Consider the following 13,349-nt stretch of genomic DNA (forward strand, 5'->3'; position numbering starts at 1 on the left):
ACTGAATCATTTCAGAAGACAGTCAATCTTAGCTGGTCCGTTTGTCAGAGAACCTGAATTATTTAGCAATTAAGCATAAGCAGAGCAGCAGAATAGTGAAGCAAGCTACAGTTCAGCTTAACTTTTTCATAATAATCTGCTGCTATTGTGTTAGTGTTGTGAACTTGATAGTGATACTAGTGTTGCTAGTGTGGTGATAGCCTCAGAGGCTGCCAGTGTTGTGGGGGGGATTTATTATTATAGATTCTATATTATAGCTTGAGATTCTATATAGATTCTATATACCCTAGCTTGTTACCTGTCTGATCAGTGATCATTATCGCCAGTCCATTTTCTGTTTGAACTATATCCATTCAACATGAACGACAAAGATTCGACAAAGCAGCGAAAAACATACAAATGTTGAATCTTTAGCTTATGGTGTCTGTGTAATCTTCTTTGAACATTCGACAGACACCATAAGCCTTCAATGACAGATTTGACCTTAATTAATTTGGATTTTCGGATGAATGCAATTTTTAATGAAAAACTAAATAAATAAAAACAAATTTTTGGGAGTAACTAAATAAATTTATTTTACGGATGAAACGAAATTTTGAAATTACATTTTTCATGTCTATTAGGCATGGGATCAGGAGGGAAATCCCCATTTTTAATTGCAATTTGTGTGTACCTTCAAAATTTGGCTTTTACAGGGGTGACATCACCCCATCTGATGAAGGCAATATCAACACTCATGTTTGATATTGCCTTCACTTTGTCAAAATTTAACTTTGTAAGTTCCTGAGTTCTGTATGTTATGTTTTAAAAAATGCCTGTTTAACCAAAAAAGGCTATTTCTAATTAATGTTTCAAAAAATAATGTTATACACCAAAGATGTTGGTTTGTTCAAAAACACTTTTCTAAACGCACATGTGAATGTGCTTTGAGTTAAATGCAATGTGTGGCTTCTTCTTCGAATTATCAAAAGCAGTTTTTGGAGTAAAAGTTGGAGTTTACAGTGGCAATGGGGATTATTTACTAAAGTGCAAAGTGGAATTTCCTTTAGTAAATAACACCCACAGTTCTTTCTAATTTGCCTCAATCATGCCATTTTCATGACTACAAAAATCATTCATGGTGCTGAAAATGATGAAAATTTTTGTCAGTAATGCATTATATACATTAACAACAAAAACATGGTGTGTGTAGCAGACTCACAACATAATAATATTTTGCTGAAGAAGAGATTGTCACCTCATGTATCAAATAAATTACATTTGTACTATTGAAGAAAATGTTCAAAAAGAAAAGCCTATTGGAGAACCTAGGAGACAGCTAAAAGATACCCAGGCAGTAAATCAAAGGAAATATTCTTTTAGTTTAAGTTTAACAATTTCAGATAAAATGTTTCTTAATCAGTTTCTGGCATATCAATGGCTCCCCCTCACCCGCAAAGTACTCAACACACTTCTGTCTTACTTTGCGGGCGCTTTGGGGGGGCAAGCCAGGGCAGCCAGCTTCAAGCTCCGTCAGAGTTTCTTTTTTAAGTCCAGCTTCAGGCCCAACTGAGGCAATATAGTTCATTGAATTTCTCCTTAAAGAGTTGTGTAGAATGCAGCATGCAAGGATTATATGGTTAGGTTTATATTCCGCCATGTTGATTGGCGTAAGGAATAGGCAGAACCGGCTGGCCATTATCCCAAAAGCATTCTCCACCACTCTTCTGGCTCTGGCCAGACGGTAGTTATAAACCCTCTGGTCCGGGGTGAGGGTCCTCATGGCTTCAAAACGATCAGCTGAACAGAAAGCACTAAAAAACAGAAAGGTCGGAGTTTAAAATCAGATACGAGGTTGAAAAGCGCAAATCGCCTGTTACCAAACTTCTACTAACACGCGATTAGCGGAAGGAGCCCCAAAGAGTGGCACACTTGGTATTGAACTTCCTCTTTCTAGTGCCGTCGTACATGTTGTATGTCACCACGTTCTTGACGTTCGGAAATTCCAAAAACTTTGTGTGACTGTGTGTATGCAAGACAATTTTGAGCCAACATCCGTCGGAAAAAATCCATGGATTTTGTTGTCGGAATGTCCGATCAATGTCCACTCATGTGTACGGGACATTAAAGTTCTTTTTGGTTACTGTTTTCCTTGTTCTCTTCCTCGAGATCACTTTCCAAATTTATTTTTTTATACTCTATTTTTAATAGAGACAATCTCCATATTGGCGTGGTCATCCTTTCCAGTTTCCAATATGGAGGTTTTGGTTTCGCCACCCAAGTCTCAGATCGAGGCGTGGTTTACGTTTGTATAGTATATAGTGCGATGAGTCAGTGTGTCGCCCGTACCCCTGGATGACGTCAGATTGTGACGAAATGCGCGTCGGGAGAATTGGAGTGCTGACGTCATCGCGCTGTGTACATTAGTGGATGGGTGTTCGCTTGCCAGGCCGGCTTCCACAATCTTTGCTACTTTATTTCTTACTGCATGTAAGTGCAATTTTTAAACTCTAATAAATGTTGTTTATACGATTTACACTATGGTGAGTTCCTCTTTTCTGGGTAATCGCCTGGTCCTCATTGTGACCACTGAATAATCAAATAATCAAGTCTCCCTGACTGTTTGCTGTGTGTTCCTGCACCATCATATCAAGTATTTGGGAGCCACCTTTCCACTTCCCCTGGATCAAGGCCTTGGCGAGGTTAACAGCCGCAAGCCCATTTTAGCTTGCCTCTGGTAAGCACACATGTTATGTGGTGGAGGTGCACGAGTTCTTTTTGGTGTCGTCACTGGTTATACCAAGATTTTACACATGGGATTATGACATATGGACTAATTCACATTATCATCTTTGTGGTGTTGAATGCTATTCTAAGAGTTATGCAATTTATTTGACATTTTTAAGGTTATAAACCTATGGTTTTAACACAACACATTTTTTTCGACCACTGTTAGTGCAGCTCCTTTTTATTATCTCAATTCTCTAGCTGTGCTGGGAACTCAGCCTGCTCTCCTCCAATGATCAGACTTGTCCTGTCATGCCCCTGCTGCCCCAGCTCTTATGCAGCTGAGAACAGATGGAATGTGATCACCTATAAAAAAGGGAAAAGGGTATTTATAATTTTTTTTTGTAGCTATGCAAACACGTTTTGCCTTTCATTTCTATTTTACCCCAATAAGTTGTTTTCCACACCCAAAGTTCTCAAATGTTCATTGAACCTGCCTCACGCTGAACCCAGATACATTTGGCTTGGCCCTAGTAACTAACTATCACTAGATCAGGGCTCAAGTCCTGCGGGAACTCACGGGAACGGAGTTCCTGTACTTTTTCCACAACAGGAACTCAGTTCCCGTTAGCAGCCATGTCCTGCAAGACTTTGAAGTATGTGAGCTGTATGGCAGGTGCTACACCAGCAGCCGCCGGCACAGCTCGCAATAGTAAGTGCCGCACACCTAACCATTCAGGCATTGCCAGTAGGGGGCCCCATGACAGCTTCCTCTTCGATCAACCTGTCAATCACAGTTAGCTGATGGGTAGATCAGGTCTAGGTCTAGCTGACGGGTAGATCAGCTATTCTGCTCACAGGACATGCAGGGAGAGAGGTGAGCTGAGGGAGGAACATCAGTTTGGGGTGGTAAGCTGGGCACAATACCTGGCAAAGTTTAATGCCAGGAGGGAAGTTTATGTGGAAATATGTGAAGGGTTAGAATAGCAGCGAGTGTGTGTTGGAGCCCCTGCAGAGTTTGCAGCCCCCCAAGCTAACATACATCTCCTAAGCAGGAACACATGACTATCTCCCCAAGCATTCTGTCCAGATAATGTGCACTTCATTTATGACCTTTCCATTTAACCCTGTGTTATCCAAACTCTGTTCAATGAAAAAAGTGTAAACTCACCACATAAACACTCTATATACAAAATAACATTCCCCAATAAAGATCAGAACATGATGTTCACATTTGCATGGAAGCACAATGAATGAATGCTGATTATTCAGAGAATTACCGGATTTATGTTTATTGAGGATTGTTTTTTTTATGTACTAACAGTTAAGCTTCATACACACAATACGAAAATTGGATGAAAAATACCACTTTTGAAGCGTTTGTGCATATGAGCGTATCATTTTTTTTTTTTTTTGGTGGGGGAGTGGATCTTGGGTGGGAGTTCCCATACTTTTTCCCCCAGGACTTGACCCCTGCACTAGATATACTATGACCTGGATAAATGATGGCCTTAATAGGCAGAAAAACAAAGGGCCAGTTATTAACATGAATGAGGAGAGGCTCAATAATGTATGCTTTTTCTTTGAAGGAAATATTCTCAGTTATAACTATTTTTCAAGTAAGTTAAAACTACTGAGATAAGACTAATGTAACACGTTTATTATTTCTACAATGGGTTACTCAACGTTAACCTCCCTTACCATAGACAAAAGCAGCCAGTTCACTTGTGAGTCAAAGAAAGAATCCTGTTTGCAATATGACAAGTATTGAAGTTGCAATCACAGTATGATGACACTACCAGGCTACCGTCTATCCCACAATGTCATTCTAAAACGATTTGGGGGATTTACATGTTGACCTGTGAGTGGAGGGACTTCCAATTGTCCTTGATGGCCTGGGAGTCAAAGAAAGCCATCCCACACACAGGCTCTGTACTGTACTGTATACTTGGTGAAGCCACATAATTGTGCAGGATTGTGGAATTTGTTAGACAGGTCCCTATCCAGCCTTGTGGGAACATGAATAGCTGCCCCATTCGAACTCCACTAGTTTCAGTAATGAGTAAGGCAATGGTTGTGAAACACTTACTTGGGATTTGGAAACTGTAAACCACTGTAAAGTTCTAAAGCAGCGATAATCTATAAAGTAAACAAAAAAGAAAAATTAGTTTCTGACTTTTTATTACTGTTAGAGTAGAAGAAAGTAGATAACATGGTCACGTAGTTTGTAAACTTACGTTTTGAAGATCCCCACACATTTACTTCCATGAATTCTGTGACCAATCATTAACCACTGTAAGACCCAGCCTTTTCTCACAATTTTTGTTTACAATTAAAAATCTGTATTTTTTGTTACAAAATTACCTGGAATGCCAAAAAAATTAATTATATTGGTTTTTAGCATTGACCCTAGAGAATGAAATGGTTGTTGTTGCCATTTTTTTATGTCACACGGTATTTGCACAGCGATTTTTCAAACGCAATTTATTTGGAAAAAATACACTTTAATGATTTTCAATGCAAAAAAACCCCACAATATATAACCCAATTTTTGGTAACATAAACAAAATGGTACATCGAGTAAATAGATAGATATCATGTCATGTTTTAAAATTGAGCATGCTTGTGGAACGACAACAATATCTCCATAGGTGACGCTTTAACATATTTTACAGGTTACCAGTTTAGAGGAGGTCTAGTACTAAAATTATTGCTTTCACTATAATGTTCACGGTTATACCTCACATGTGTGGTGCAAACACTATTTACATATATGTGTGAGACCTACATATGCATTGGCTTCTGCGTGGAAGCGTGGAGGGATAGGATATTATTATTTTTTATTATTTATATATATATATATATATATATATATATATATATATAAAATGTATATATATATAAAATGTATTTTTATTTTTTTACACTGTCCCTTTGTTTTGTTTTTGGATCCCTATCACAAGAAATGTAAACATCTCTTGTGATAGAAATAATGGATGACAGGCCCTCTTTAGAGACATCTGCAGATCTTGAAAACAAGCCTGAACTTCTAACTCTTGACCAGTTTACTATAAAAGTACTCTTTATTAGTGGTGGTGACCACACAGGAAGTGTGTGAAGAAGGAAGAATAAGAACACCTGCCAGATGTTCAAATCCTTCTCCCTTCTATTCAAAAGCAATACTAGCTTAGTTACTGTACTTAAAGAGGAGGGCCAGCTTTAAAAAATTTTTTTTAAAAGTCAGCAGCTGCAAACACTGTAGCTGCTGACTTTTAATAAGCACACTTACCTGTCCAGGGCACCCGCGATGTCGGCCACCCGAGGCTGACCCGTCCCTCGGCTCTCGGGTCCCGGCGCCGCCATTCTATCTAAGGGAAACAGGCAGTGGAGCCTTGCGGCTTCACTGCCCGTTTTCTACTGCGCATGCGCGAGTCGCGCAGCGCTTTGTGAATGGGGCATGCTGTGTTCTGGGACACACAGTTCCCAGAACACAGCGCGACCCATTACCCAGAAGACACCGCATGGAGGAGAGAAGGCAGAACATCACCGCGGAGGAGGAAGAGGCAGATTAGAATGATATGCCTAGCAACAGGCATTTCTGGTAAGTTTAAAAAAAAAAAATTCATTTTTTTTCTGATTTTTTGCTAATTTTTTATGTACTTTTGTTTTTCAGGGTGGCCCTCCACTTTAATGTATAAGGCTAGGTTCACACATATGCGAATTGGATGCATTTTGAACCGCATCCAATTCGCATGACATGTGGAAGAACATTGCTTTGTATTGTGCCTGTTCACATATATCTGGTGCAGGCGGAGTCCGGATTCAGTGAAAAAGAGTCATATCAGTTTTCTGACAGTGCGGTCCGGCTCAGGTGCAAAGTCAGGCCCATTGACTTCTATGGGAATGCTTCTGAATCGCACATGTCATTCAGTTATGAACAGGATAAGTTATGTAACTTGACCTGATCCTGATCTAAAACCGACCTGAAACACTGAACAACTACTCAATTTGTTGTGAAAACAGAGCTTTAATTCGCACCGCACATGTGTGAACCCAGCCTTACAAAATTATCAGGATACTCATTTTGAATGATAACTATCTTCAGTGTCCAAACACAGATTACAAACGGATTAGATTTACTACAGTTGTGTTCAAAATAATAGCAGTTATTAAAGCTCAAAATCCTTATAATAGCTTTTATTTCCATACACGCAAATGGATTGGGAACACTGCACAGTCTATTCCAAATCATAACAAAAATGTTTCAAATTTGTTATTACTTTACAGAAAGTAAAGAAAAAGGAATATTCAGCTTTTCCCAAAAAAATTGCATTGTCTGCATTTTTCTTTACAAACTCAAACATTTACTGTATAAACTGAAAAATGCTTGAAGATTTAGCTTTCCTGTGAATCACTGAACTAATATTTGTTGTATAACCACTGTTTCTGACAATTGCTTTACATCTGTGTCAGGGGCGGATCCAGAGTTTACTCTCGGGAGGGGCACTGCCAGAAAATACCTGTACGCCAATTCGTGCAATAACCAGTGAAGGCACGCACACTGATTGGCCAGAGGGGGAGCCAATCAGTGGGTCTGACAGAGGCAATGTCCTCTGGCCACCTACGATCGCTCCCTGCATTCTGTCAGAGATGAACAAAGTGATCTTGTATTCCTGCTAACCAGGAACACAAATTACTGTGTTCACCTAGTGAATCCACCGCCCCCCCCCCCCCACACAGTTAGCAAGCACCCCCTAGGAACACATTTAACCATTTGATCGCCCCGATGTTAACCCTTTCCCAGTCAGTGTCACTGGTACAGTAACAGTGCATATTTTTTAGCACTGATCACTGTATTAGTGTCACTGGTCCCCAAAAGAGTGTCAATAGTGTCAGTTAGGTGTCTGATCTGTCTGCTGCAATATTGCAGTCCTACTAAAAATCGCTGATCGCTGCCATTACTAGTTGCATAGTTACATAGAAGGTGAGGCTGAAAAAATTCTATCAAGTCCAACCTATGTGTATGTGATTATATATCAGTATTGTATTGTATATCCTTGTATGTTGCGGTCATTCAGGTGCTTTATCTAATAGTTTTTGAAACTATTGATGCCCGCCCCCCCCCCCCCCCCCCCCGCTGATACCACCATCTGTGGAAGGGAGTTCCAAATCCTTGCCACTCTTACAGTAAAGAACCTTCTACGTAGTTTAAGGTTAAACCTCTTTTCTTCTAATTTTAATGAGTGGCCACATGTTTTGTTAAACTCTCTTCCGCAAACAAGTTTTATCCCTATGGGGTCACCAGTACAGTATTTATACATTTAAATCATATCCCCTCTCAAGCGTCTCTTCTCCGGAGAGAATAAGTTCAGTGTTTGCAACCTTTCCTCATAACTAATATCCTCCAGACACTTTATTAGCTTAGTTTCCCTTCTTTGTACTGGCTCAATTTCCAGTACATCCTTCCTGAGGACTGGTGCCCAGGCCTGGACAGCATACTCTAGGTGCGGCCGAACCAGAGTCTTTTGGAGCAGAAGAATTATTGTTTTATCTCTGGAGTTGATCCCCTTTTTTTAATGCATGCCAATATTCTGTTTGCTTTGCTAGCAGCAGCTTGGCATTGCATATCATTGGTGAGCCTATCATCTACTAGGACCCCCAGGTCATTTTCCATCCTAGATTCCCCCAGAGGTTCTCCCCCCAGTGTATAGATTGCATTCATATTTTTTCTACCCAAATGCATTATTTTACATTTTTCTACCTCAATTGCCATGTTGCCTACACCATTAATTTGTTCAGATCTTTTTGCAAGGTTTCCACATCCTGTGGAGAAGTTATTTCCCTGCTTAGCTTAGTATCGTCCGCAAATACAGAGATTGAACTGTTTACCCAATCCTCCAGGTCATTTATGAACAAAATAAATAGGATTGGTCCCAGCACAGAACCCGGGGGGACCCCAGTACCCACCTCTGACCATTCCGATTACTCCTCATTTATCACCACCCTCTGAAATCGCCCTTGTAGCCAGTTTTCAATCCATGTAATCACACTATGGTCCATTCCAATGGACCTTATTTTGTAAAGTAAACGTTTATGGGGAACTGTGTCAAATGTTTTTGCAAAATCCATATACACCATGTCTTCCTTTATCTAGATGGCAACTCACCTCCTCATAGAAGGTTAATAGATTGGTTTGGCAAGAATGATTCTTCATGAATCCATGCTGATCACTGCTAATGATACTGTACTCATTACTAAAATCTTGTATATGAGGAAAAACATCCCAATAATTGCAGAAAATAATAAGGTTATCAGTCACCACATCCTAGGTTAATTGTACAGAAAAAGAGAGAATAATCCCCCAGGTAAAGCGGGACTTTATAAGTGACTGAAAACACTGATATCTAGTATTAATACAATATTTTATTAAGTACAAAAGTTTCTTTGAATATACATATAAAGCATTTGAAAAAATATATGATAGCAACCAGCAGAATATAATACATAAAAAATGTCTCGAACAAACGTCCAACCCTAACCCTATGTCTATGTCCGGCAACAGAAGACCGGGCCACCGCCAGTAAAAGAGCTGGAAGAAGGAGTGGAGGCCTGGCAAGAAGAACCAAAGAGGTGAACAAGACCCCCGAAGTCGGAAGAAGACCCCCGGGCGGCAGCGAAGAAGAAAGCCAGACTCGTCCGCTAGTAAAAGAGCTAGCAGAAGATAGCAGAGGAGTCTGGCGAGAAGACCCCCCAAGACGGAAGAAGACCCCCGGAGCTGTGCAATAAATTATTTTTAACCCTTGTGTGTTGTGTTTTATTTACATTTTTTTCACAGGTGAATGGGTAGGGGTACATTGTACCCCATATTCATTCACATATGGTGGGGGCCGGTATCCGGGGGCCCCCTTATTAAAAGGGGCTCCCAGATTCCAATAATCCCCCCACCCACAGACCCCGACAACCAACGGCCAGGGTTGTCGGGAAGAGGCCCTTGTCCTTATCAACATGGGGACAAGGTGCTTTGGGGTGGGGGAGCCATGCAGCCTCCCTTCCCCAAAGCACCCGCCCATGTTGAGGGCACGCAACCTGCTATGGCTCAGGAGGGGGGGGGGGGGTGCTCGCTTGTCCCCACCCCCTTTCCTGGCCGGCAGGGTTATGTGCTCGGATAAGGGTCTGATATGGGCCTAGGGGGGGGACCCCCACGCCGTTTTTTTGGCATAGGGCTTCCCCTTTAAGTCCATACCAGGTGACAGGGCCAGCGAAGTGTCAATCTCGCTGCCAAAGGCGGCAAAATTGACTTCCTTCGCTAGTCCCGGCTACCTGGAGCCACGCTCAAAATGAACGGACTTTCCTCCGTGTGTGGGCAAGTCCGTTCATTTCAAAAGTATGGTATGGCGGATAGTCCGGCAGACTATGTCCGCCAGAAAAGTCCCACGTGTGGGCAGGTCCGCTCATTCGGACAGTCCGGCAGACTTTATGGCGGTTTGTCCGCCAGACTAAGTCCGCTGGATAGTCTGATCGTGTGTACGCGGCATTAGACAAATGCGTGGTTCCCTCTGCCTAGTCTATGTCTATGTCTGGATAATTAAAATCCCCCATTATGATAACACTTCCCATCCTTGATGCTAATCTAACTTGTGATAGGAGATCCATTCCCCCCCCCTCCCTCAGGTTAGGGGGCCTATACCATATTCCCTTAGCTTCATCCCTTTGGAGCTCTACATATAAGGATTCCACCTCCTCCCTAGCTCTCTTAGTGATGTCATCTCTCACATTCACTTGTACATTATTATTGGTATTATTATTATATAGGCATACCCCTCTCCCTTTTTTCCCCTCTCTATTCCTGCGCTAGCTGTGAGTGGGAGGGTAGATGATGCAGGGTGTGTGCTAATGAGACCAGCTGGTCAACTCCTTCCTGTGTCATAACCTACAGTCTGTAAGGACGTAAGACAGAAGCAATAGATACATTTGGAATCATAGATGAAGGACAATAAGGTACGTGTCTGTAGATTTTATGGAAAGCTTTGATATTTTTGAAAAAAAAGTACATTAATGCTATAGGGGGGCTGGAATTTAGAAAAAAAATTGGAACTTAGCCTTTAAGATCCGGGTATTGGGCTGGCAACTGTCAGGGCTGGCTTAACCCTTCCTTCTCCAGGCTGTCTGCTCAGCTGTTGGCTAATTGCCAGCTCTCATCTCTCTCCACAGTTACCAGCTGTTCCTGATCATGCTCGTCTGACCTGCCTACTTAAAGCTGTCCAGCTCACTTCACCTCTGCCTTTGCCTTGGTCACATCACAAGAAATTTTCTCCTGTGGTTCTGTTTAAAGACTGGCTTGCTGACATCCCTTCTGGCTCCTTATCCTGCTTGCTGTTGCCCTACTTGGATCCCTGACTTCTGGCTTGGCTGATTACCCAATGTGGTTATTGAACTCTGGCCTGGCTGACTACTCGATCCGGTTAATGGACTCTGGCTATGCTTTGACTACACTTTTTTTATTTACCTCTTTATTTTTATTTAATAAACAAGTGTGATTTAACTGTACTTCTGTCTCGGTCTGATTCATGGTTTCTGACAGCAACTCCACAACCTTGATCTTTTTGGTCTGGAACCAAGATACTGCTTGCTTACTGGTGTGTTTGGGGTCGTTGTCTTGTTGAAACACCCATTTCAACTTCATTTTCTCTTTTGCATAAGGCAACATGACCCTTCAAGTATTTTGATGTTTTCAAACTGATCCATGATGCTTTCGCCACCATGCTTCACTGTCTTCATAGTGAAGGCCCCTTGAACCTTAGGGAAAGGGAGCCTTGACTGCTGGAAGCATGGCATCACTGTGGGTGTGAACCTAAAAGAGAAGTTAAGTAGCTCCCTTAGGATTGGCTACAAAGACTTAAGGTGACTGGGTGGAGCTCTGGAGCTCTTACCCTGAACTCTAGGGTAAGGCTACGCTGGGGCACATCCAACTGCTCTGAGGAGATTCAGCTGTCACAAGAATTGTTAGGTGAGTACCCCACCTCTGTTCCCAGGCCCCGCACTACCCCCTCACTACCAAAATCTCACAGGTGCTCTGATCCACCATACGGACTGATCCCCAGCCCCTGCAGGGTCCCAAGTACTTCATTCAGACATTGGATTAGTACTGGAGCCACTGGCAATTAATTTTCTAGCTCCACTCCTACAATCCCCCCTCTGCCCTACAGGATCATTTACATAGCCCTGACCTCTCCTGTAATTCATGGACCCCTCTTGCCACCCACACCAGAGTGTGTCCCTCAGCCATCATATCCCCTGAAAACTGCTGTTCTGATCAGAAGGTGTCTCTCCTCTACACCCAGCAGCCTTCACCTATGCTCATTTCTTAATGGGATGGGGCTCCTTCACCACACCTACTGTCTCCTCTCCTAGTTTCAATACTCACTCCTCTGCCCACAACCTGTGAAGACTTCTAATACAGCATCTGCCTCTGTTAATGGACACAGCCTTCCCCATCCTAGGATTCCCAGAGCATTGCCATCATGTGTGAATGGACCTCAGACCTTGGATACTTGCAGCATCTCACGCCCTAGATTCTGTCAGAGAGACTGAGTTCCCTGTGCCTTACAGGGCAGGAACCGATGCATACTGTCAGCTCTCATCCCCTTCAGCATTTCACTCAGCTACTCTCACTGCATGTGTGAGAAATCAGGTTTCCATACAGCAGGAGGCACTGATTATTAACTCTTTGCACCCCTGCCTCAGCCTGCATGCAAGCCAGCTCTCCTCCTCTTCAGCAACATGTGGTTTTAGTGTTACAGACAGCCTCCCCAAGTGACATGCCTCAGATTCGCTGACAGGGCTTCTGTGCTACTTGAAGCAGGAGGCTCCTGCTTATTAACTCTGCATGTCCTGGCACAGTCTCCAGACTCTCCTCAGGACTCAGACCTCCACTGGGTAAGTATAGTTATGGGGTGGTCTGAAGTCAAGTGTAGCTGTTTTTTGGGGCCACTGAGGCATTTTGCAGCAGTCCAATAAATTTTTATTGGGTCTGGTTCTCACCTGGGTTTCCCTCTATTAGCAATTTTTCTCCAGCAATTTGCACTTAGCACAGGGCATCAAATAAATACATTATAAAAATTGTACCATGAGTTTATTGATGTGCTGATGCTTTTTTTTTTTGATACACAGGCAGTTGAAAAAAAAAAAAAAAACATATCGATGTTAATACTTGGGGTGAAAAATAAAAGCAGCTTCCTTATATTTTAGGAACTGGCTGTGGGATTTCTGTACCTATCCATTGCTCGTCAACTCTTTCTGAATGGTGAATAAGGATGAGCCGAACACCCCCCTGTTCGGTTCGCATCCAGAACATGTGAACAGGCAAAAAATTTGTTTGAACATGTGAACACTGTTAAAGTCTATGGGACACAAACATGAATAATCAAAAGTGCTAATTTTAAAGTCCTGCATCAATGGTCCTGTATTAATGCAAAAAAAAAAAAGTTTTAAAAACAGCCGTTTTTCGGGAGCAGTGATTTTAATAATGCTTAAAGTGAAACAATAAAAGTGTAATATTCCTTAAAATTTCGAACACGGAAGTAAGACCAACAGCGACCGCTCTTGGCATCTTGGCCTCGGTGAGTACATTTATATGATACCAG

At 42.1% G+C, this 13,349-nt stretch overlaps 1 protein-coding gene across 1 annotated transcript in view; it reads right to left on the minus strand.

The window, feature by feature from the left end:
* CCR6 (C-C motif chemokine receptor 6) overlaps nt 1-13,349 on the minus strand; it is a 54,819-nt gene that overhangs the window by 22,118 nt on the left and 19,352 nt on the right. Inside the window, exon 2 of the mRNA XM_077486629.1 lies at nt 4,796-4,845. The gene's annotated coding sequence lies outside the window, so the exon portion shown is untranslated. The remainder of the gene's footprint in view (nt 1-4,795; nt 4,846-13,349) is intronic.

This window comes from Lithobates pipiens, unplaced genomic scaffold (genome assembly GCF_037356315.1).
Source record: "Lithobates pipiens isolate NorthernLeopardFrog02 unplaced genomic scaffold, aLitPip1_a1.2 Scaffold_18, whole genome shotgun sequence".
Lineage (NCBI taxonomy): Eukaryota > Metazoa > Chordata > Amphibia > Anura > Ranidae > Lithobates > Lithobates pipiens.